The sequence below is a fragment of the Narcine bancroftii genome, chromosome 11, assembly GCF_036971445.1.
Source record: "Narcine bancroftii isolate sNarBan1 chromosome 11, sNarBan1.hap1, whole genome shotgun sequence".
NCBI classification, from domain to species: domain Eukaryota; kingdom Metazoa; phylum Chordata; class Chondrichthyes; order Torpediniformes; family Narcinidae; genus Narcine; species Narcine bancroftii.
The window spans coordinates 40370638-40395052 of NC_091479.1; the positions used below are offsets into that span (position 1 = coordinate 40370638).

The 24415-nt window shown below is 44.3% G+C and overlaps 1 long non-coding RNA gene across 1 annotated transcript; it reads right to left on the reverse strand.

The window, feature by feature from the left end:
- Positions 1-11668: 11668 nt before the first annotated feature.
- LOC138745735 (uncharacterized) lies at positions 11669-18072 on the reverse strand. The gene is made up of 2 exons (XR_011346460.1): positions 16571-18072; positions 11669-12946 (listed from the first exon to the last, which is right to left on the reverse strand). It is a non-coding gene; the product is annotated as an uncharacterized lncRNA (long non-coding RNA).
- Between the last annotated feature and the right edge of the window lie 6343 nt (positions 18073-24415).

A 24415-nucleotide genomic window follows, 5' to 3' on the forward strand; every position in this document is an offset into this window, starting at 1 on the left:
TCACAATTGGGTCCACTGCAGTCTTTCTCAGCCTTTATTCCCATTCATATTCCACTTTAAGCAATCTCTTACTCATTTTTCAACACTCCAAGGAATAAAGTCCCAACCTGTTCAACCTTTCCCTGTAGCTCAACTCCTGAAGACCTGGCAGCATCCTAGTAAATGTTCTCTGCACTCTTTCAATCTTACTAATACTCTCCCTGTAGCTAGGTGACCAGAACTCCACACAATACTCCAAATTTGGCCTGACCATCATCTTATCCAACCTCACCATAACTTCCCAATTCCTATTTTCAATATGTTAATTAATGAAGGCCAAGATGACAAAAGCTGTCTTTAGAACCCTGTCGTCCTGTGACACCATTTTCATGGAATCATGTAACTGTGTTTTATCTCTTGCTGCCGATTGGTATAACTTCTCTGTTCAATTTCATAATGTTGGCTTCTGGACTATTTTATTGTGCCCTTGATCTAGAGCACACATGTCAAACTCTGGCAAGCGGGCCAAATGTGGCCCGCGATATAATTATATTTGGTCCGCAAGATCATTTCAAAAATGTATTAGAGGTGGCCCACCGATGCTGTTTTTTGGTAATGTCACCCCCACCATCCTCCCCCTTCATTGCACATCCTTCCCCATTGTAACACGAGAAATTGTAACACGAGAAGTCTGTCGATGTCATCAGCCGGCAAGCCGGTTGGAACGCTCCCCGCACAACCAGTCACTTCTCCCACCTGTCGAGCGGTGCGGCGGATTGGCGAGCGCCTGTGATTTCCTGTCGGCGCGACGGGCATGGCAGGCTGCGTATGGCCCCTGGGAAGCGCGAGCCCCGCGCGACTGGCACCGGACAACACTTCCACAGCACAAGCGCACTTCTCCCAGTCGCCACGGCCTTCAGCGCTTGCACCCGCGCGGACCCCAGGGACAGCTGGTTTGGCCCTGCACATGAAGAGAGAGATGGTGGCTGTCGGCAAAAGCTGATCGGCAGCGCACTGGGCCTGAGTGGGTGGGTAAGCAGGGGTAGGCAGAGGGTGTAGGTGAGGAGTAATGGGCAGGGGAAGTTATGGTGGTGCGAGGGGCAGTTAGAGGGAGGGATGAGTAGAAGGAGGGGTGGATAGGGAAGAGGTAAAAGGGAAGGGGCAGTGCGAGTAGGGGAGGGGTGATTAGAGGGTGAGAGACGGGTAGAGGGAGGAACAGGTTGAGGGGAGAGGCAGTAGAGGGGCATGTATAGGATGGGGTAGGTAGAGGCAGAGCGAGTGGAGTGAGGGGTGAGTAGAGGTTGGGTAAAGGACTGGTCAGGTAGAGAGATGATGGGTCGAGGGTGAATAGAGGCCTCGAGCCTGAGGAGTGAGCAGGAAATGCTGAGTCCTGATGCAGGCCAAAATGGACACAGCATTACATATGTTGAAAGAAGAGAAAACATACAGATGTTGTTGAAAATTTTCAATAAATATTTAGTTCGGCCCTCGACTTAGTCCAAGTTTTTAATTTTGGCCTTCTGTGAATTTGAGTTTGACACCCCTGATCTAGAGAGTACTGGCAGGGCAAAACAATTTTGTTTTCTTTTGTCAGGTCAAATTTTGTCACATTGATCCAAAAACAAGTATTTTCACCATTCCTTCATTTCAGATTCTCTGCAGCTGTGGTATTGTTCCTCACAGTGACGGCATCATGTTTGTCTTGTTTATCCTTTACCCCTCCATCCAGACAGATGTGGTGATCAATGAGTCGACTCCACTCATCCAGCACCACTACCATTTCTGCAGCTTGGGCTTTTCATCCCACGTATTCAGTTTGTTATTTCCCCTCTTCTTTTTCTCAGCAAAGAGAATCAGGTTTGTTTGATCATCTTTCTGAATCCCAGTGAAAGGTTATCGACCTGAAGGTTTTAACTCCGATTATTTTTCCAGTAGATGACCTGCTGAGTATTTCCAGCATTGAGATTTTATTTTACTTTCTTGGTGTATTACTGAGTACTTTGAATGGGAGAAGAAATGTGGGTTGGGTTTAAGTGGAGAAGTCTCGATCATGGAGTGGATTTAGAAAAATAGACATAAAAGGGGAGGGTGCATGGAAATAGTTAATTCATCTTTTGAAATTGTTTTTTGAGCTATGATTGTTTTCTGATGTACGCGCAGTGTTCAGAATTAAAAATTTATTGTGATGAACATGTCAGAAAATTTGTCATATTGTGGCAACAATACAGGTGCAAATATTGATCTAAATTACATTTTAAAAAAAGAAATCCATTTGTGCAAAATGAAGAGTAAGTGAGGGAGTGACTGTGGTTCCTTGTCCATTCAAATATCTGATGGCAGAGGGGGAGAAGCTGTGTTTGTACCATTGGGTGTTCGTCTTCATGCTCCTGGACCTGTTTCCCTGGTGATCACAGTGTGAAGTACGCCTGGTCTGGGTGGTGAGGGTCCTTGAGGATAGAGGTTGTTTTCTTGAGACTCTGGCTCTTGGAAAAGTCCTTAATACATGGGCGAAGGATGAAAGGGGAAAAGTTTAGTGGAAACATGAGGGGGAGCTTCTCCACACAAGGTGGTGGGAAAGTGGAACAAGCTGCCAGCTGCATGAGGAAATGTGAGCTCAATGTTAGCAATGAAGAGTTTGGACAAGTTCAGGGATACGAGGGAGATGGAGGGTGATGGACTGGTTGCTGGTCAGTGGGACAAGGCAGAATAAGAGTTTGGCACAGACTAGAAAAGCTGAAGGGCCTGTATCGGTGCTGTTATATTCTGTGAATCCATGGAGTGATGCACTGGGTCGTACATCTACAACCCGACAAAACTACCATGGTGCCTGCACAAAAGCACACAATATGCAGCACGTAATGACCAAATGAATAAACTAAATAAATATATGTAGAGGGCCAAGCGGGCACACAGCCCACGTTGTGAACCGTCGGTGACGCAGTTCTCCGACGTCGCGCAGTACCATAAAACAGACCACTGGGCACTCACCCATTTAATGGACCACACGTGCACGGTGCTGCATGCCGAGGAACAGCACGTTGATCTGTGGTGTCTTCTACGGGTAGGTACAGGACATTCACAGGGCTTAATTTAAACCTGCTGGTTCCATGGATCGATAGCAAACTCTTAATAATGTCTCACCATGTCTCATTTGGCAGCCTATAATATACCCTCATCCTTCTTATTTTTTCATTTTACCCACACTGCCTCCCTCGATGAGCCCTCCTTTATCTTTCTCTGGATTCTAGCTGTTGTAAGCCAAGAAACATTTTTGTAAATCTTCTCTGCACTCTCTCCATCTATCTATATCCTTCCTTTGACAAATGAGTCCAGAACTGAACACAATACTCCAAACCTGGCCTCACCAATGCATTCAACAGTCGCAGCATCATTTTCCAGCTGTACTTTATGCTATGATATATGCCATAACCACCCTGTCTACCTGGCAATCCACCTTCAAGGAACTCTGTACCATAACTCCAAGATCCCTCTGTTCCTCTGCATTCCTCGATGCCCTCCCCTTAACTGCATATGTCTTAGTTTGGTTATTTTTTCTGGAATGCAGCACCTCACACTTGTCGACATTAAATTCCTTCTGCCATCTTTCAGTCCACTTTTCCAAACAAACCAAATCCTGTAATCTAAGAAAACCTTCCTCACCATCCACCACTCCCCCTATTTTCATATCATCTGCATATTTGCTTACCCAGTTAACCATCCCATTTCATTCCCTAACCACAGATCGAACATTGCCCCCCCTGTAGTGGGCATCTCCACATACTGCTGCAAAAACCAGTCCTGAACACATTGTATAAACTCTAAGCCATCCTGCCCTCTCACTGACTGTGTTTCCCAATCGATGTTAGGAAAATTGAAATCCCCAAACAACACCACCCTATTCCTACTGCAGATCTCAGCTAATTCCTTGCACATTTGCTCTTCTAATTCTCCCTTCCCATTTCCCAGACTATAATGTACCCCTATAATAGTAACCTCACCCTTCTTATTTTTTAGTTTTACCCACACTGCCTCCCTCGATGAGACCTCCAGTCTCTTGCCTGAGCACCGCTGTAATATCTTCCCTGACAAGTAATGTGGTATATAAAAGAAGTCTGTAAAGTTTGAATAAAGCAGTCTTGTGTTGACTAACATGGGTATGTATATGACTTTAGTAGCTGTACCGAAGTTGCCGCCAGAAATGGTGAGCCCCGAATGCAAAATTCAGCCGAAGCTTGAATCTCCAGTGATCATGGACACAACGACTGCAGCAGCTGCCACCACGGCTGCAGTTAAACCAGGTTTTGCCTATTTCTCCTGGAATTGACTAGACATGAGCTTTTAAATATGGAGGGCCTGGGTGACAGGGATGCATCTGATCTAATGAATGAGATGCTCGTATTAGCAGATGGCCATTCTCATTGTTTACTTTTTGAGACTCTATTCCTGTCCAAACTCCCAGGTCGTGTCGCAATACCAATCGTTAACATGGATTTCTGCCATCCCCATGATGTAGCGTGGGAGGCTGACAGGCCCGATCATACTGCAATGCAATCATCTGCTCACAAACAGCCGCTTTGATCAGTAGATCCATCTCCCGTGTCCTACAAGCCTCCTATATCTGCAGTTCAGTTAAAGAAGGATGAGTGCACTGATAGGCGGTGAGAATGGTGTTTTTACCATCGCCAATGGGGAAAAAAGCACATAGATGTGTCCCGCCATTTATCTATTAGAAAAAAGGCAGGAAATGAAAAGAACGGCTGCCAGTTGGGGCCTCGGCATCTGGCACAAGTCCCGACTGGCCTATTGTATCTTCAAGACGACACTGGTAAGTACAAATATCCTGCCAACCTATTTTGAAAAAAACACATAAATAACAACACTTGGCTCTTCAAGCAGCAAATGGGGCTACAATTCCCTGCTTTAGCAAAGGACGGGTCACGATTGGGAAAGGAGGTGTGACATTCCGTCGGAATTGTGTATTGTCTTCCGTTGCACAGGTCATTTTGGGTGCAAATTTTTTAAGGTCCCATGATTTGCCAGTAGACGTGAAGTGGAGGAAATTGGTCATTCCACCACTTTGAAAACATACCCACTGGTATGCAGCAAAGGGAGAATTTCCTACCTCGGGATGCATACCCCGCACAAAGATGCGTATGCTGTCCTGCTCAATGAATTTCCAACCATTATCTCCTAATTTCAACACCTCCAAAACAGACCAAGGTGTGTCCCATTACATAGACACATCAGACCTGCCGATTTACGCCAGGGCTCATCATCTTCCAACTGATTCACTGCGGCAGTCAAGGACAGAGTTTACTGCAAGGGAGATATTAGGCATCATTCAGTGCTTCAACAGTCCTTGGGCATCACCGTTCCACACGGTACCCAAAAAAACAGATGGATTGAGACCCTGCGGCAATTACTGTAGGCTCATTAACTACACCCAACAGATACCCTCTCCCTCATATGCAACATTTCTCTGCCCATCTGCACATTTTCCATGTTTTCTCCAAAGTTGATCTTGTCAAGGGATACAGTCAGATCCTGGTCTATAAGGATGACATTGTTACCCCTTTCGGGCTTTTTGAATTTCTTAAAGATACCATTTGGGCTGAAGAATGCCACTCAAACTTTCTAGCATCTTATAGATGCTTTGGGCAGAGTTCACTTCCATCTACTTGGATGACGTCCTCAAAGCCAGTCAAACTGAACAGGATATAACCAACTGCATTTAGGCTGTCTGTTCCAATGGCTGCAGGAATTCCATCAACCATAGCAAATAACAATTTGGCAAGTCCACCATCGACTTCCTGGGACACAAGATCATGGTCAATGGTGTATTTCCCTTAACCATCAAGGTAGAGGCAGTCTGTGCTTTTCCAACACCTACCACGGTTCAGGGCCTGCAGAAATTCTTGGGCATGATAAACTTCTTCACCGATTCATTCCAGCAGCTGCTGACATTCTTCGACCATGGTTTCCGATCCTCACCACAAAGCACAGGGATGATCCCTGGAGAACAGAGGCAGAGGTTGAGTTTGCAATGCCAAAGATGCTTTAATCAACGCAGCAATGCTCCCCCATCCTAACCCCGACACTTCCTTGACATTTAGTCCTGATGCCTCGAGTACGGCCCTGGGTGTGGTTCTTGAGTAGTACGTCGATGGCCATTGCCAACTCCTCATGTTCTTTTCCTGACATCTTTGGCCATTGGAGATGAAATATCGTGCATTGTATCAAGCCACATGGCACTTCTGATTTGTTTTGGAGGGTCGGCATTTCACTGTGTTCATAGACCACCAGACGCTCGTTTTTGCCTTCAGCAAAATAACGGATCCATGGCCGGCAAGACAGCAGGGTCACTATCATATATTTCAGAATTTACCATGGATGTGCGCTATATTTCTGGTAAAAACAATGCCGTCACGAATATTCTGTCCAGACTGACTGTATATCATATTCAGCGTGACATTGATATTCTGGAATTAGCCAGTGTCTAGACAATGGACCCCGATGTTCAGGCATACAGTACGGCCATTACTAACCTGGACATACAGCAGGGGGCAGCACAACTGGGTGGCCAACCTTACTTCGTGACATGTTTTTGGGCTACACTCGACCAGTGATTCCACCATCTTTGAGTCAACGTCTTTTTGACCAGATACACAGCTTGTCTCATCCATCCATCAGAACATCTGTCAAGCTCATGTCAAATAAATATGTATGACATGGACTGAAAAAATGTGTCGCTCAATGGGTTTGAACATGTACCTCCTGCCAGACTGCCAAAATTCAGTGCCACATTAAGGCACCTCTTCAACCTTTCCCATCGGTACGCAGGCAGTTGGAACACATGCATGTGGACCTGCTTGGACCATTGCCAGTATCTCAAAACATGAGATACATTCTAACAGTCGTAGAATGTTTCACACGCTGGCCAGTGGCCGTCCCTTTGCCATCCAGTGACACTGAGACAAAGGCCAGAGCATTCATCTTCAATTGGATGGCTAGATTTGGTTTCCCGACCCACATTTCTTCAGACCGCGGAACACAATTCACCCACGGTCCAACGGCTTTGTGGATGTTTCCACCGGCAACTGAAGTCCGCACTTAAGGCCCAACTCACCGGTCTCAATTAGGTTGATGAGTTGCCCTGGGTTCTATTGGGAGTGTGCACGGCTCCAAAGGAAGATAGGTCTGCATTGTCCGAAGAGATGGTTTATGGTACGGTCCTTACAGTTTCATGGGACTTTCATTTCACAACCAACTCTGATCTGAACATCCTTCAGCAGCTTCGACATGGTGTCGCGATCAGCAAACCTTTTCCTAACCACTGGCTTGGATCCTCTAAGCAGAATGTTCCCCCACCACTCCTGGATATTGATTTTGTTTTTATCCCAGGAGTTCCGTTACAATGACTGTATGAGGGTCCTTTCCACGTGGTGAAGATAGATGGGGTTCTTTATACTTTGGACATTGGTGGGCATTCACAGCTGTTTAATGTGGACAGACTCAAGCCTGCCCATGTGGATCCCGCTTCACCTCTTCAGTGCCCCAAGCCCAGACGGCGAGGGGGTCCACCTCAGGTGCATGCAGCTGGTGTTTCAGTTTCTGGCGACGGGTTCTGGGTGGCGGTGGGGGGGGTTGGTGTAGCAGCTGTCTAGTGGGCTGAGTGGGCAAGGTTCTTTGGCGGATGCGTGAAATCATAAGGCAAAGAGCTGGGTACTCATCCATTTAATTGACAACCCTCGCGTGGTGCTGCGTGCCAAAGAATGGAACGCTGATCTGTGGATTCTCTTGCCGGAAGGTGCGGAACATTCACAGGGCTTAATTTAAACCTGTGGTCCCGTGGATCGGCAGCAAACTCATAATAATGTTCCACCTTGACCCATGGAGCCCGGGACAAGCTGTAAATAAAATAAGCCTGTATAGTTTGTATAAAGCAGTCTTTTGTTGACTAACCTGGTGTATGTGTGTTCCTTTAGTAGCTCTATCAAAGTAGCCGCTACATATATAAATATTTTGGATGATTATCCCACTTACAAGATACTTTTCATCCATCTCACACCCTGTGGGAAGAAACTATTCCCCAGCCTGGCAGTCCTGATTTTGATGATGGACGTGGTTAAAGATGCTGAGCACTGCATGGAAATGGTCTTTGTACAATTCCTTGAGCACTATTTGAACAACACTCCCAGTAATGTCATCGTCAGAAGAAAAGGAGACCCCAGTGATCCTCACAACTCTTTGCATCATTCCTGTCTGATGTTTTACAGCTACTAGACCATCCAATGATGCAGCCAGACAGGAGAATCAACTGCGCTCCTGTGAAATTTCAGGATGAGAGCCGTTGGCCTTGACCTCCTCAGTCTCCTTTGGAAGTGTAGGCACTTCCTGACCAATAAGGAAGTGTGATTGTTTTGTGTATTAATACGTGTGCTGTATGGATGGGAATTTTACGTGATTGTATTGTCTATTCTTGCTCTTTAACAATCTTTAGTGGAAGAAGTAGTCATTGTACTTTAGGATGTACAATCATGTACAGATTATCCTTAAATAGCCATTTGGCCCAGATGTCTATTCAGTCCAAGAATACTTTCGATCACAGGCAGATTTTGAACAATAACACCATTCATTCTGCAACAACTGCCGCTTAATTTTGCCAGTTGTTCAATGGCAAGCTATATAGGAAAAACACCATGTCGACTCTTCTACCTTAAAGGAGTAATTATATTCAAATGGGCAGTAGATCAAGAGATGGAGACAGTGAAATCAGACAGAGGTGAGTGGCTGCTTAAATTAGAAACATTCGTGTTCATGCTATAGAGTTTAAGGCTGCCCAGGAGGAATATAATGTGTTTTCTTTAAGATTGTTTACCCTCACCTTGGTGAAGGATGGGGCCAACAGAAATGTTGTTGGAAGGGTTCGAGAATTGATATGGTAGGCCACAGGAGGCTCAAGTTTAGATCCACAGAGCGCATGTGTTCAGCAAAATGGCCACCCAGTCTCTATTTGGACTTGCTGATATCGAGGTCAACTGAGTCAACCAAATGTAGGAGATTAAGTTGGATGGGGTGCATGTGAAACACTGCCTCAACTGGAATGTCTGATTGTGGCCTTGGATGGAGGTGAGAGGATAGGAAGGGACAAGTTTGGCAATTTCTGCGGTTTCAATGGGAAGTGCATCAGGTGGTGGTGGGTGGAGAGGAAAGTGCCGTCGAGGGAGTCACAGAAAGATGTGCCCCTGTGAAAAGAGGATCTGAGTGGAGCAGGTTAGAGGATGGTGCTGAAGTTGGAAGTGTTCAAGGTTAACGTGTCAGATGTGGCAGCTGATGGGTGGTAAGTGAGAAACCTGAGGGATTCTGTCCTTGTTCGGCTGGAGAGGAGGTGGGGTAAGGGCAGAAAGAGAATTGGAGATACGGGTGCAGACTTTATCAAAGACAGTATGGAGAAAACTGCATTTATTGAAGAAATAAGACATTTTGGGTGTCCTGGAGTAGAAGACCTCATCTTGGGACTGTTACAGGCCCATAGGACCCCAAATCCTAGCAGCAATAGGAAATCACCAAGACAAAGGGATACTTTAACAAATGTTGTTTTTAATTGTCCAGGCCTTCCAGCATTTGAAATCCTTCTGAGGTCCCCCTTATCCTTCTGTACTCCAACTAGTACAGTCGAAGAGTCGACAATTGTTCCTCATACACTAACCCTTTCATTCCTGATATCATTCCAGTAAATCATCTCTGGCCTTCTCCAACACCAGCACATCTTTTCTCAAATGCGGCACCCAAAACTCTAATTCTGATTGAATGGAAAGGCACTTCTCCAACGACACAAACACAACAGTTAAATTATATTATGTTTTGTTGATATTTACAAAAAATTATTGAAGAGTCAATTAATAATTTTCAAAAGATGCCGGGTCCCTTTTTTGGACTATTATCATAACCTGAAGTTGCTGTGTTACGAGACCAGAGGATCCCAAAACACAGCAGCAATAGATATTCACCAAGACAAATGGTGACTAAAACAAAAGCTGATATTAATTATCTTTCAACATGAACACGATTTACACTTTAACTTATCACTATTTTAATACTTTAACTTAATTTACTTAACTTACCCCCCTTCTAATTCTAAGTGCACATGTGTGTAATGTGTGTGTAAGTTCAGAAAAGTTCTTTGGTTCACAGTCCAATCTCACTTCTCATTCCTCCAAGTCCACTTGTTGCAGTCCATTCATATACTGTGCACATAATTGAACATATATAAAGTTCACCAGGCTTTGGTGCTCGAAAGGTAAATGATTACCACTCAGGAAGGTTCTTGTTGGTTTTCGGAGAGAGGTGTGTTGTTCAGGGAAGTATTACGGTGTTTTTAACTCAACGTACTGTCAGAAATAAAACTTCTCACACATGAGTCTCTTTAAAACTGATGACACGACAAGCTTTATTTACAAGTCTGCAGAGTTGGACTCAACTGGCTTCTCACCAGTTAAGCCCCGATACATACAGTGCATTGATTTTTATACCCTTATTGTTTGCCCTTCCCCTTCTTATTAATACTGTTTTAATTGGTTAGTATTGCAAAAGCATTCTAAGTATAACTGCATTTTTAATTATCACGTTCGTTACGTACGCTGCGAACTCTACATACACTAAATTCTGTTTCTCACCCTTCTTATCAATCTTTTGTCTCCTGCATGTCTCTCACTATGACCATGAAAAGATATGTGTAAAAAAAACATATCCAGCTGAACCTTTTGTCCTTGGCTGCTAGTAAGCTCCCTGTCCGTTCTGGCTTCCCTTTTTATGATTAATCATCACATTTTAACTTAAGCCATTTTAACCTAAATTCTCTATATATAACAATCCACCCCTTTCTCTCTTTAAAATGTGTGTATTATATATATATGAATGGGGATTTTAACTCGGGGAAGAGAAACGTTTCATGATAAATTAATCTCGTGTTGAAGTAAAATTCTAACGGGGTCTCCCAGTCCCCCTGGTTGCATAGCCTGTTGGACCATGGAAATCACCAGGCTGCGTAGACAGGGAATAATACAGGGCAAAACAAGTAGGAGGAATAAAATACCTCCGATGACCCACAATAAGGTACGCCACCAGGTTCCTCCAAACCATTTGTCTATCTAATTTAATTTTGCAAAAGGATGTCAGGTTTGAACCGGTACATGGGACAAAGTACGAATATTATCAGCGATTTTTCGAATGGCTTGGCCATTATCATCAATCTGTAAGCAGCAGTTAGTCAAATTAAGCTTTCCACATACACCTCCTTCTGTGGCTAGGAGATAGTCTAGGGCCAGACGGTTCTGATATATATAGCAGAGCGCATTTGACCTTGTTGGGATGCAAGTAATTGCAGGGCTAGAGCTGTTTGATTTGTAACAATTTCAAGGACTGCTTGCAAGCGAATAATGCGATTTAACATATAAATAGGAGTACGATAACCCCAGGATCCATCTTGAGCCCATGTAGCGGGACCATAATATTGAATTATGCGTTCTGGAGGCCAATCATCTCCCCATTGTCCCAAATGTACCATGCTAGAGCGGGGCTGACGGTGTAATGTATCAAAAATCTTCACTCCTAATTTATGACCGTGATCGTGGGGTAGGAGGAAAAATTCTGGGCGGATTATTCCTAGGAAACAAGTTCCACTCCACTGTAAGGGGAGACGAGTATAAGCTTTATTACCACATACCCAGAATAATCCATTTGGGGATACTCCATATCCCCGTTCCCAAACTCTTTTAAGAGTGGGGTTTGATTGGTATGGTCCTGTGATGGTGGAACTGGTACAATTCCAAAGCTGAATATTGCTATTAGACAGGGGTAGGCAATTAGTTTTAAAAACAGTGGATAAGAACCAAGTCAGGGGTTTAGGAAACCAAGTGAAATTACCAGGCGAAATGCGAATCCATACAGCCTTGCAGGGACTTTTTCCTACTGGGTATTTGCCGGTTCGTGAGAGACAATAAAAACCAGAGGGGACGTTAGAGAGAGACCAAGTTTCTCTTGATCTCGTTCGGTTAGTTGTCCAAATTCGGGAAATCATGGTTAATGAATTGAGGGACTCCCCCCACCAAGGCTATTGTTCTGACATCCGTGGACCCCCGCAGACCCAACAATTGGTTACATTAAAAGTTCCTGCAATTCTAGTTGCAAGATCAACAAAAAGGTTATCTCCCCCAACTGCGTGACCGAAACTTTCATGGTTATTTGGATGGACTCGAATTAAGTCCGGCTGTCTTAAAGGGGCAGGCACTTTTGAGTGTAGAGTGGAATTTCTTATTGGAACAGTACGCTGGTGTATGCAAAACCAGAGTCCATCAGGGCATGGTGGGCCTGAGTCACCCTTCCAACCGTTAAGAGGGAAAGGAGTGGTATTAGGAATCTGTATATAATGACCCATATTATTTCCTTCTTTTTCCACACAAGGGGTATATGGATGTTGGGTGGTATTTTCTGCCCAGCATTTCTCAGGAACTGAGGTATGGGTAATAAAATTACCCTCCTTTCTTCCCCAAGTGCGGTCCTGAAACAGGACCACTGTGTCTCTGCATTTCTTACATTTCACACCTGATAAAGACATAGGCAAACTAAGAAAAATCAAAGAACATAACAATAACATTGTGAATCAAGTCTTTCTGCGAAATCGCAAGGTAAGAGGTTTTTCTCCAGGAACACAAGTCCAATCTGAGTTAGTATCAGGGTCCTGAGGCGCCTCTACAGGTCCCTTAAATCTGGATGCGTGTGTCCACCCCTTCTCTCTTGTTCGTGCTGCAGCCTCTGTAGTTAAGAGAACTTGGTATGGACCTTCCCACTGGGGCTGGAGTTTTTCAGTTTTCCAGGTCTTGATGAGAATCCAGTCTCCTGGTTCCACTTTGTGTAAAAAAAAAGTCTAGAGGCGGTGTTTGTGCCAATAGTCCTCTCTTTCGTAAATCTGTAAGAGAGCGTGACAGTGCCTGTAAATAGTTCCTAACAAATATATCCCCTTCCCCCAAGGTGAGACACCCCTCAACTGTACTCCAGAAGGGAAGCCCAAACATCATTTCATAAGGGGACAACCCTACATCTTTTCGTGGGGCAGTACGAATTCTCAATAAAGCCAGGGGCAGACACTTTATCCAAGGCATTTTAGTTTCCACCATTAATTTTGTCAATTGCATTTTTAGGGTTCCATTCATACGTTCAACCCTCCCTGAGCTTTGTGGATGCCAAGGGGTATGCAATTTCCAAGAGACCTGTAATGCATTACAAATCAATTGCTGGATTTTTGAACAAAAATGTGGACCCCTGTCTGAGTCTATAGAATCCATTATACCATATCTGGGGATTATCTGCTCTAGGAGGAGGCGAGCTACTGTAGAGGCTGTAGCATTTACTGTTGGGAAGGCTTCCACCCATCGGGTAAAGTGATCTATTACCACCAACAGATACTTCCATCTTTGGACTTGAGGTAATTCTGTGAAGTCGATCTGGATACTTTGAAAAGGGCGTATGGCTAATGGTTGACCTCCCATGGTCCCTGTCCTCATTGTCTTCTTATTAATTTTTGTGCATAGGTGACAGTTCTGCACCTCCTGTTGGGCCAAGGTGTAGATTCCCTTACACACATATTCTCGAAGCACTGTGTCACATAAGGCTTGGGTGTCCCAGTGGCTCTGATGATGCAGGTGTTTTAAAATATTGCAAGTTATTTCTTTATTTAGAACCATTCTTCCATCTGGTGTCTTCCATGTTCCATCAGGCAGCTGGTTGCGCCCAGCTGAGCCATGTCCTTTTCTTCCTTAGCAGTGAAAATGGGAGCCTTCTTTATGTCTTGTCTTATTGGGATTAAGGTCAGCAAACGGACTTCTTGTTGCATGGCTGCCCTTTTGGCTTCTTCATCAGCCAGTCTGTTTCCAATTGCTGTCGGGGTATCTCCCCTCTGATGGCTTGGTATGTAGACCACTGCTATTTCCTGGGGTAATGTCAAGGCTTCTAAAGTCAGAGTAATCATCTGTTCGTGTGCCAATTCCTTTCCTCTTGATATAATTAGACCACGCTCCTTCCAGATCTTACCAAAGGTATGCACTACCCCGTATGCGTATTTGGAATCAGTGTAAATCGTTCCAGTTTTCTCTGCCAGTATTCTGAGGGCTCTCTGCAAGGCATATAGTTCACAGGACTGTGCTGACCAGCTTCCGGGTAGTCTCGTGGATTCTACTACTTTCCAAGTATTTCCTTCTATTATAGCATACCCACTTCTTCTCATTCCGTCAACACATCTGGCGGAGCCGTCAATGTAGAATTCATATCCTTCTCCCAGAGGAGTATCGCAAAGGTCTTCTCGGGTCTTGGTCTGAAGATCCGTCAACTCGACACAGTCGTGCTCCACCTCTCTCTCTGTTTCACTGCCGTATAAAAACTGAGCTGGGTTGCAGCTATTAATCTTTGCAAACTGTAGATCTTCTCCGACCATTAAAATGGTTTCATACTTAAATATGCGAGAATCAGTCAGCCATCGATGGGCAGTTTGTGTTAATAAAACACTCACAGAATGGGAGGTGTACACAGTCATCTTTCCTCCAAAAGGTTCAGTCCCGATTGGCACAGTTATTACACTACTTCGTTCCGCTCCTGTGTCCACCATAAACACCACCTCTTCTCCCTTGGGACCAATTTTTAGTTTTACCAGGGGTTCCCTCTTATACTTGGTCCCCAACATTTGGAACCCCTGACCCCCCCTAATCTTCTTCCATAAGTTCGAGGGCACACAATTCCCTCTTGTATCGGGGGCATTCCCTCTTAAAGTGTCCTTCCTCATTGCAGTAATAGCACTTAACGAATCTCCGGGGTCTTCCCTCTCTTGGATATCTTGGATTGTTTAGAGGAAGGTTTTGTTTTCTTTCCCCTCTGGATTCGGCATTCATCTGTCGGATAGTCTGTACCATAACCTTTGTCGCCCTCTTTTGATCTTCTTCTTCTCTCTGCACATATACTTTTTGCGCCTTTTTTAATAGGTCGCTTAGGGGTTTTTCGCTCCAGTCCTCCTCCTTTTCTAGTTTCTTTCTAATGTCCTGCCATGATTTGGAAACAAATTCAATTTGAATAAGCTGTTCACCCATTGGTGTACTAGGGTCCACGCCCGCATACTGTTGGACATTCTTTCTCACCCTCTCCAAGAAATCAGTAGGGGACTCGTCTTTCCCCTGGTGGTTCCCAAATGCCTTGGTGAAATTGTGACCCTTTGGCACAGCCTCCCGTATCCCTTTAATTGTCCACTCTCTATATTGTCTCATACTTGCCAATCCCTCGGGTGTTCGTTTGTCCCACCTGGGTTCATTTAAGGGATATTTTTGTTCATGGGGTCTGGGGTCCCCAGGTTGTTCATATTCCCACATGAGGAGGGCAGCCCGTCGAATCATCTGCCTCTCCTGGGGTGAGAATAATGTTCCCATTATTGCCTGCATCTCTTCCCACGTATATGTGTTTGGTCCCAGGAATTGGTCGAGCTGTTCGGCCAGTCCTATAGGATCTTCCAATAACTTTTTCATTTCTTTCTTAAATCCCCGCACCTCTGTACTAGTTAGGGGAACATTCACATATCCCGTTCCCCCTCCCGGTCCTCCCATAGGAACTTCCCTCAGGGGATTTAGACTTACTGAAAACTTTGATGGTCCTGGACCAGTCTGGGATCTTGTCCAGGGTCGGTTTACCGGTGGAAGTTTAGGGTCCGACTCCCTTAATTCATTCTTTTTTTCCCGGCCCCTTTCGGGGCAATCAGATTCATCACCTTTCCCCTCCGGTAATGAGCTTTCCTCGGGCGCAGTAGGCACCGGGGGAATATAAGGAGGGGGAAGGTTGTCCAGAGGTTCCCACTTCTTTTCTCCCGCTACCCTCAATTTAAAACATTTTGTTAAGGATCCTGGCCAGGGAACCCAACAAAATGCATACGCTGACTCTTCTTGATTCACCTTTGGTCTCAAATTTACATATATGTTTAATGCTTGTCTAACCCAATCCTCATCAGATTCAAATTTCGGCCACCAGACCGAGGAACCTTTAATAGGTTGTTTCGACCAAAGGAGACAATATTGAACCATCTTTTTCTTGTTTTTGTCTCGATATCTTTTACTATCCCAATTTTCAAACATTCTCCCCAAAGAGCTGTCAAGGGGAACTCCCAGGAATTGTCCTGAATTTTCAGACGAACCCTTAGATTTTGATCCTCCCATTTTCCCACCTAGATCCGTTTATCGTTGCTGAGGACCCTCTCGTTCTGGACCCTACTCCCTTCTTCTCAGACGCCTCGTCGGAGGTACTGTCCCTCCTTCGGTTACCGCTGAGGTTTCCCTGGGGTCGACCCCTCTCTTCTCGGCACTTCGTCGGAGGTGCTGTCCCTCCTTCGGTTACCGCCGAGGTTTCCCTGGGGTCTATCCTAGAGTCCCACGACAGGGTCCTCACGCCACGACAAAAGCTCTATACCTGATCTATTACGTTAGGTTTTTTTTTTATCCAAACAGGTGTATCCCATTACACCTGTTACCCAATCCCCACACCACAATCGTAAGTCGTCACTTACCGGTGTCTTCCCGGGGATTGAACCGTCACCCTTCTCCTCTCCGTCTTGTCGTGTCACCTTGTCCGGATACCACTCGCTCAAGCCGCCCGAAGCGACGAGCAAGGGACTAGGAGCCGCTGAACTCAGCGGGGTGCACCACCTCCGATGTCCCTCTTCTCGCCCCCCCTCACGGCCAGAGTGTAGATCCCGGACAAGCCCCCATTTGTCAGAAATAAAACTTCTCACACATGAGTCTCTTTAAAACTGATGACACGACAAGCTTTATTTACAAGTCTGCAGAGTTGGACTCAACTGGCTTCTCACCAGTTAAGCCCCGATACATACAGTGCATTGATTTTTATACCCTTGTTGTTTGCCCTTCCCCTTCTTATTAATACTGTTTTAATTGGTTAGTATTGCAAAAGCATTCTAAGTACAACTGCATTTTTAATTATCACGTTCGTTACGTACACTGCGAACTCTACATACACTAAATTCTGTTTCTCACCCTTCTTATCAATCTTTTGTCTCCTGCATGTCTCTCACTATGACCATGAAAAGATATGTTTAAAAAAACATATCCAGCTGAACCTTTTGTCCTTGGCTGCTAGTAAGCTCCCTGTCCGTTCTGGCTTCCCTTTTTATGATTAATCATCACATTTTAACTTAAGCCATTTTAACCTAAATTCTCTATCTCTAACAATGTGGTTTATGGTGTGAAAAATAAAAATTTTTAAAAAAAAACAATCTTAAATGGTATAATGTCATATATAGGATCATGTGAGTTGATTGGGAATAATTCAATTTTATGAAAATGTAGTTTCAGAGGAAAGTTTAGTGGTGATAACAGAGGCCAGATGTTATTTTCCACAGAGTGTGGTGGGTGCCTGGAATGCATTGCCAAGGGTGGTGATGGAGGCTGGAACAAGAGGGACATTCAAAAGACAACATGGAATGTCCAGGGAAGTTCTAATTTATTCATCACAATCCCATCTGAAATCACCATTATTGATGGATTGCGATGAAGGCCTTTGGTCATCCTGATGAGTTCTAGAACATTCCATTCTGTTATAAACAGGGTGAATGCGATGTTGGGATTCATTCCCAGAGGGACAGCAGGCAAGAGCAGGGGTGTGATGTTGAGACTCCATCAAGCTCAGGTAAGGCCTCTCTTGGAGTATTGGGGACAGTTTTGATGCCTTATTTGAGAAACAAAGTGCTGGCTTCGGAGAGGGTTGAGAGAAGATTTACTGGAATGAGACCAGGATTGAAAGGGTTAACATATGAGGAATGGTTTTCAGCTGGAGTACAGAGGATGAGGGGAAACATATCGAGGCAGTTCAAATGCTAAAGGCCTGGCCAGAGTAAATGGGGAAAGGATGTTTCCCATGGCCTGGATTTTAGGACGAGGGTATAATTTCTGGAGAAAAGATGCCAATTTAAAAGAGAGATTCAGAAAAATTTCTTTAGCCAGAGGTTCATGATCTGTGGAGCTTGATCCCACAGGCGGCTGTGGAAGCGAGGTCTTTGGGAGTATTTAAGGCAGAGATTGCTATGCTTTGTATTAGTCTGTGAATCTTGGTTTACAGGGAAGAAGCCAGGGAATTTGTTAAATATTCGACCAGCAGCAATAGAAATTCACAAAGGCAAGGGTATCTTCACAACATTCATTTATTTATTAATAATCTCTTACTTCACTTGAAACTTAAATCTAACTTATCCACATGATGTGCAAATGTGTGTGCATGTGCGCATGGGGCAAAACCCAAACTATTAAATTATAAGCTTAATTCTGAAGAGTTGATTTTAATGTTCAGTCTCAGAAATTTTTGTGTTGAAAATAGTCTTTACTGCTGTTCAAAAGCAATTATGGAGGAAGCGTGAGCCATCAGACCTCAAAACTCACAAATTTCTTGTCAAGTTGTTTCCAAAGAATTGTTTCTTCATATGACTGATTTTCCACTCTTGCATGGAAATTTCAGGACGTTTTTCTTCCCCAATGATTTAAAAAACCCAAGCAAGGGTTACACGAAGTCCCATGAAGAAACAGACGCAATAGAACTACCCTTGTATCATTGTGCCTCCTGTGAGGTTCAAAAATCCCAACAGAACCACAAAGTACAAGACATGGCTTTAATTCGAGTCACACCAGCGGGAATAAGTAGTATTAATGTCAGGTGGACACTGTCACCTGGCTAATACAAGGATCTCATTGGAATTTTACCATGGGGAGGTACAATATTTAAGGCATATTCTTGAAATCAAATTTGATGGACATCCCTTTAAACTTGTTTGAGGTACATTGTTTCATGTCTCAGCTTTTCACATTTCTGGATGCACTTTCTTAAGAAATGGAAATGATAGACGTCAAACAAGACTTCACATGAACAAGTCAACTCGAATAGATGTCATTTCTCATGTACAAATGAGTTGCTGTCTGAGATGCTGGATTCCAATCAGTTTAACATCCACGTTTTGTATGCCTTGGGCTTTGAAGACTTCCTCACTGTGCTGTAGGTTTGGAACGGGCCACGATTTGAACTGAACAGGAGTCTGGCAGAGGCTGCGGGAGCATCGGAGACAAATCCACGGTCACCCAATGACTGTGAAGGGACTCTCTTTGACCTCTCTTTGCCTGACTGTAAGGGGAGCCAGTCAATGTTCAGGCTCACAGTGAATCTTTGTCTGCATTATTGTCAGACTGAGGGCAATGATTTCAGATTCAGATTTATAGTCAAGGTACATGAATGATCGCACATACAACCCTGAGATTTGTTATCTTGTGGGCCAGGCCAAATGACGACTTCTTGGAATTGCAAGAAAAAACTGGACACTGCGGAAACAAATAAAGAAATGGAAACAAACTGTGCAATAAAGAGAAGTAGGAAAAATCAATAAAGTGGCAAAGTAAAGTCCTTAAATGAAGCCCTGATTGAGTTTGTTGTTGAAGAGTCTGATGGTGGAGGGGGAGCGGCTGTTCCTGAACCTAGTGGTGTGAGTCTTGTGGCCCCTACACCCTATCCAGTGAGAACAGAACATGTGCTGTGTGGTGTGGATCCTTGATGATAGCTGCTGTAATATTGTTGATGATGTGTAATATTACATTTCTGTTTGATGACATGACAATAAATCGTATCTAATCTGATCCGAAAGCAAGTATTTACCACTCAGCTTTGGGGAGTGTGGGGCTGAACTGCCTTCTTGAACTGCAGCCATCTTTCTGGTGAAGCTGCTTTTAGGCAGGAGGGTGGGGGAGGGGGGTCTTCCAGGATTAAAATCCAAGGATGATGAAGGACCAGCAATATATTTCCAAGTAGGAATGGTGCAGGACTTGGAAGCTGTGGGAAAACTAACAGCCTGGTGCAACAAGTGTGTGGGATACATGGCATGAGGAACGTTTGCTGGCTCTTGGCCTGGATTCGTTAGAATTTAGGAGAATGTTTGAGGGGGAAGGTCCTCATTGAAACATTTTGAATGTTGACAGGCATAGTCAGAGTGGATGTAGAACAGTTGTTTCCAATGGTGGAAGAGTTGAAGAGAAGGAACAACTTCAGGATTGAAGGAATTCCACTTAGAGCAGAAATGTGGAGGAATTTCTGTAGCCAGAGGGTGGTGAATCTGTGGAATTTGTTGCCACAGGCAGTTATGGAGCCAGGTCATCGGCAGAGATTCTTGATTAGTCAGAGCATCAAGGGGAGAAGGCCAGGTAGTGGGGCTGAATAGACTATTTCTGCTCCATAGTCTTGCATTCACCTGGACAGGAGCGATATTTTCTTATTTTAATTATCTAAACCTTGGTGAGACACCAGGATTGCTTTGATCTCCTTACCATCACATTTTAAAATTGGAGCCAGTTTGAGGTGTGTGGTTTGCTGCAGGTGTTCATCCCACTTTTCTTTGTTCTTTTGACTGATTATGTTCCCTATTTCTTGCCAATCCAGCTGAAAGTTGTTAACCATGAGGACCGAGCAATTCTGGCCTCTCGGTGATATAGAGGGGCAACTAATTCGATTAATCCTTGTACTTAACGTGTAAATGGCACTTGGCAAGAACTTGTATTTCCTCCCCTATAACTGTTTTTAAGATGGAGCATCTGTGTGTGGTAGCTGGCCCTCCTTCATTGTTCTGGGCCTGAGGGAAACCGCTCTTTCTGTATTGAGTTCCATCCATATCATTTTGTTGTTCATGTGGACATGGATGTAAAAATTTGGCTCTTTGTGGCCCACGGATGGATAACATGTTCACTTTGGTTTGGTTCCACTTCTGATTCATTGGTATCTGGATTTCAGTGTCTGGCTTTTCCCGTCTCTTGGTCAAAATGTACTTTTCAGGAGGCTGGCTGGTAATCTTTCCTCAGTTTAATCAATGGGCATCTTGCTTTGATGTGCCCCTTCACATTGCATTTGTGGCATTTGGCTTTTTGAAATAGCAAATATTGGGACTTTGATTTCACCACAGCGAAAACATTTTTGGCGGGCAGGTTCCTGGCGGGAAGAATCTTGGCGCCAAGATTTATTGATAGCCAAGTCTCTCGGACAGACATCTGCATTGCTTCCCACTGTCTCGGCGGCAGTCGCAATGTCTAACTCCAGTTCAGGTGTCAGATTTTGTGTTGCAATTTGTTTTCCTCGGGTCGTTTGTTCAGCTAAACCCATTATGAATTGATCTCTTGACGTCTTTGATCTGTCCAACTGCATTGTATCTAGAGAGTTTACATAATGCAGCCATGAAATTGGGGACAGACTCTCTGTGTTGTTGTTGATGTCGGTAAAATTTATGACTTTCTGTCATCTCTGGAGGTGGGGAGTTAAGGTGCTGAGCGATCACTTGACAGATTTCAGCAGATGTTTTTGTTGAAGGCATATGTGAGCTCGTCAGCGATCTTAAGAGCTCAGGTGCCTCCTCCCATTAGGGTTAAAAACAATGCCCGTTTTTATTGGATGTAGGATTTTCAGTCATATCATGTGCAATACAATGATCATCAAAACCTTCTACATAAGCTTCCCACGTGTCTTCATCTTCATTGGATTAGTCTAAGGGAGCTGCAGGAACTGCTGCCGTCATCTCACTGTCTTCTGGAGTAGAAATGATAAATGTGTCATGGTTGAGTGAGTTCTTGAATCCTCGTCGCCACTGTTATGTTCGAGCCCCCCATTGTAAATAATGACAGTCATATCGTCAATGCCAACTAACTCAATGCTTTATTCATTACATACTACAGAAATGACTACCAAATGTTCAGTATAAATCATTTCATACACGTAATGGTGTCATATCCAACAGAGAGGTGAGCATTGATGATGTCTGTGGGAAAGGAGAAAGGGAAAGGGGAGAGAGACAGATCTTGGGGAAGGTGATGGGGGAGAATTGAAGTGGGGAGCTTAACGACAGCCAGAGAAGTCAATATTAATGTTATTCAGTTTCAGCAAAATTTGTGACACATATTCTTGTCAATCTCTGATTCCGAGCATGAGATTCAGCTCCCTTCCCAGCACAGGACATGTCGGACAGGCCTTGATCCTGCTGACACAGTGGTGTAGATAAGTGGGGGTGTAGGAGCAGATTTGTTCAAAAGTGGCGTGTATTTTTGAACTGTAAGACCACGACATCATCAAGACATTCTACAAGTGGGTGAAGAGCAAGAGGATAAGACGTGAAAGAATAGGACCTATCAAGTGTAACAATGGGAAAGTGAGGAAATAGCAGAGGGGTTGATGAAGACTTGACGATGGAACAGGATCTTGGTGATTGAAGTGATGACCTGCAGCAAACTGAAAAGCTTGAGCCTGGAGATAAAAGAGAGAGGATGTGGTGGAGCTTTTGGAAAGCATCAAGTTGGAGAAGTGGCTGGGACCAGATGACATGGATCCCAGGCGACTGTAGGAGGTGAGGGAGGAGATCGCTGAACCTCTGGCAACGATCTTCGAATCATCGATGGGACGGGAGAGGTTCCGGAGGATGTTGATTCTTTATTCAGGAAAGTGAGTAGAGGTAGCCCAGGAAATGATCGAGCAGTGGTTGGTCAATTGATGGAGAAGATGATGAGAGGCAGGATTTATGAACATTTGGAGAGGTGGAATACAATGAGGAAGAGTCAACGTGACTTTGTACAGGGCAGGTTGAGCCTTACGAGCCTGATTGAATTTCTTTGAGGCTGTGACTGAACCCATTGATGAAGGAAGAGCAGGAGATGTTGGGTATATGAATTTCTGCAAGGCATTTGATAAGGTTCCCTATGCAAGTGTTATTGAGAAGGTATGGAGGCAAAGCAACCAAAGGGGCATTGCATTGTGGATGCAGAATGAGCTTGACCACAGATGGGAGAGAGTGGTTGTGGACGGGTCCTATTCTGCATGGAGGTAGGTGCCCAGTGGTGTTCCTCAGGGATCTGTTCTGGGAACCATTGTGATTTGGATCAATGACCTGGATGAGGAAGTGGAGGGATGGGTTAGTCAGTTTGCAGATGACACAGTGATTTGGGGTGTTGTGGATAGTGTGGAGGCCTGTCAGAGGTTACAGCAGGACATTGTTTGGAAGCAAAACCCCGGCTGAGTAGTGGCAGTTGGAATTCAATCCAAAGAAATGCAAACTGGTTCATTTTGGTAGGTCAGATATGATGGCAGAATTTAGTTTTAATGGTAAGACTCTTGGCAGTGTGGAGGATCACAGGGATCTTGTGGTTTGAGTCCATAGGGGGCTCCAAAAAGCTGTTCAGGTTGATTCTGTGATTAACAAGGCATACTGTCTATTGGACCATTAATCGTAGAATTGCATTTAGGAGACGAGAGGGTTAAGAGATGATTGACTGGAATGATACCAGGATTCAAAGGGTTAGCATTTGAGGAATCGTTTTAAGCTTTTTGGCTGTTCTTGATAGAGTACAGAGGATGAGGGGAAATTTATTGAGGCAGTTCAAATGCTGGAAGGCCGAGCCAGAGTAGATGTGTCAAGGATGTTTCCCATGACAGTGGATTGTAGGATAAGAGGGCATAATGTCAGGATAAAAGGGTGTCAATTTAAAACAGAGATGCAAAATATTTCTTTAGTCCGGGGCTCACGAGTCTGTGAAGCTTGTTGCTAAAGGCGATTGTGGAAGTGAGGTCATTGGGAGTAATTAAGGCAGAGATTGAGATGTATAGGATTTGTCAGGGAATCATGGTTTATAGGAAGAAAGCCAGGGAATGTGTTAAATACGAGACCAGCAGCAATAGAAATTCACAAAGAAAACAATATCTTCCAAACAATCGTTTTATTTATTTATAGTTTATCATTTGTTCCTTAACTCTAAACATAAATGTAACTTAACCCCACAATGTGCAAATGAGTGCGTGCGTGCGTGCGTGCGTGCGTGCGTGCGTGCGTGCGTGCGTGCGTGCGTGCGTGCGTGCGTGCGTGCGAGGAGGGGGTGCCCATTATAGTTTAAGCTAAATTCTGAAGAGATGATTTTAAAGAGAAGATTTTGTTCCATTTTTTTTTCTCTCACTCTTCTCTGAACTTTTTAGTGAAGAAGTCTAACATATGTTTTCTGATTCAGAATCAGAATTTATTGTCAAGAACAAGTAATGAATTTCAGTGATTTGGGGTAGCAGAATAGTGCAAACATTCATGTTATAACCATCTTTTAACATTGCTTTAAAAAATGAAGTTAACAGTGGAAAAAAACAAGGCAGTGTCTTTGGCTCATTGATTATTCAAGAATTTGGTGGCATCGGAGAAGAAGCTGTCCTCGTGGCATGCGCTGCTTGTCCTTAGGCTCAAGTACCTTTCTCTGAAGGGTAGCAGAGTGAAGACATTATGGTCTGGGTGGTGGGGGTCTTTGCTGATACAGGATTCTTTTTTAATATAACGCCTCACGTAGATGTTGTC